Below are 1,767 nucleotides of genomic sequence, written 5' to 3'. Positions count from 1 at the left end.
AATTTGGTTTGTGGTGTTGATTTGTAAAAAAGGATAAATGTGTGATCACTCAATGAGTCTTCAGCCAAAGCGAGCTTAAGTTTAAGGCCATGGTTTTTTTTTTTTTTTTTTTTTTTTTTTTTTGTGCAGCAACCAGTAAATGATGATGGATTGTGAGTCAGATGAGCGACTCCATCACTGATGTTCTGGTTTATGTTTTCTTTGTAAAATAATATTCATATAAATATGATATATAGTGATAAAATAACCATTTCCTACAGTTTATTTATGTGTTAAAAGTTACAAGTGTTTTTTGACAAAAGCTAAATGCGGGCATTTCATATGTTTAGATACAAAGTTGTTTGCATTTGCAATAGTTGTGAATTTTGGAACAATATGTTAGTACCAAAAAATATTTTCTACATTATGTTTCATCTGAGGCTGTGTGCAAAGGGATGATAGGAAAAATGCATCGTGTATCTGATTCAGTCAAAAGGTAAAGGATATCTTCCCAGGCTTAATGGTGACATAAAGAATAAATGGATTATATGTGAGGGGAGGGCAAAAGGACGATGGGAGAGCTGCGTCTCAGCGCTATTATTTATTCCACATCTTTAAAGATATTGCAGCAGCAGCAGGGGCAGCTGTGTTACCCCTCCTCCTCTATCTTCTGCTCAGATACACATTTGCAGAGTAAATCTCCCCTCTCTCATTTTAATGGGACAGTTTCTGATCCCTGCACCAAATCACACTGTTTTCACACTGAGCTAGTCTAATGGTGGTACGGCAATCTTTTTGTTTTTGTCTAGTCACACCTCCTTGATTCTAAACATGACAGCCTTCCTCGCATTATTAATTTGACATCCGTGTTGTTATTTTCTTTATCTTTTTCTATTAGGCAGGGTTCAATAATAAAAATGTCATCACAACTATTAAGGAGTGACAAATCATGACATTTATGGCTCGTAGATTTTTTTCCCTGGACACAAAGAACATTATTTCTTTGCAATAAGACAAGCAATCTACCTCACCACCGCCTGAATAAGCGTTAGCTGGAGATCGCTGCTGAGGTTGACTAATACTGTAATTAGTTTCTTTCATGGAGAAAGGAATAGAGCTTGGGGTTGTGTGTTATGTTGTGTAGAAAGCTGTGCATATATGGCAGGATGTGGTTTATACAAATGCTATTGTTTCTCTTGAACTTGATCAGAACGGGAAATTAATCTCAGCCCGAGTTTGTGTCTGCCAGGCTCTGTCGGATGCTGTTAGTACTGCAGGACCTCCTACAGGAATAGAAGACCTCTAAACGTGCTTTTCACTCTGAGGACATAATTTGCAGTTTGCAAAGTTAAACGCAACTATTTCTGACATTTTTAAACCCTTTAAAATTAGCTTTTGTCCAAGTTGGTTTTTATGTTTTTTGTGCTGCAAAATGAGATGATCCGTGATGCCAAAACTGAGACTAAAACCTGCCATAAATGTTGCCGTAATACAGAGTACTCTGTTATTAATCTGCGATTGAATGGGGTCAAGTTGGCAATCCTATGCAATCTGTTTCTAATAAATCATCAAAAATCGCATATCTGTTGCTGTCTACATATATAAATCCTATTTTTACTCATGTGACTGAGCCCTTAGCTTGCTCTGAATTAGTAGGTAGTAATATCAAGCCAACTGTGTCACAGTGTTGAATAGTTTTTTGGGTTGAGTTGATTTAAAGTAAGTTAGCCCACCGAACATTAGCTCAGGATGGTAGTGCATGAGGTGAGCCTCCTGTTCGTAGTATTC

General features: G+C 37.1%; 1 protein-coding gene across 4 annotated transcripts in view; it reads left to right on the top strand.

The window, feature by feature from the left end:
- lrba (LPS-responsive vesicle trafficking, beach and anchor containing) overlaps positions 1-1,767 on the top strand; it is a 176,289-nt gene that overhangs the window by 24,990 nt on the left and 149,532 nt on the right. The gene's annotated exons all lie outside the window — the stretch shown is intronic.

The sequence above is a fragment of the Pundamilia nyererei genome, unplaced genomic scaffold (genome assembly GCF_000239375.1).
Source record: "Pundamilia nyererei isolate P.nyererei 1_Seehausen unplaced genomic scaffold, PunNye1.0 scaffold00022, whole genome shotgun sequence".
In the NCBI taxonomy this organism is placed as follows: domain Eukaryota; kingdom Metazoa; phylum Chordata; class Actinopteri; order Cichliformes; family Cichlidae; genus Pundamilia; species Pundamilia nyererei.
The sequence above is the reverse complement of the archived record's forward strand: the minus strand, read 5'-3'. Positions and strand labels throughout refer to the sequence as shown.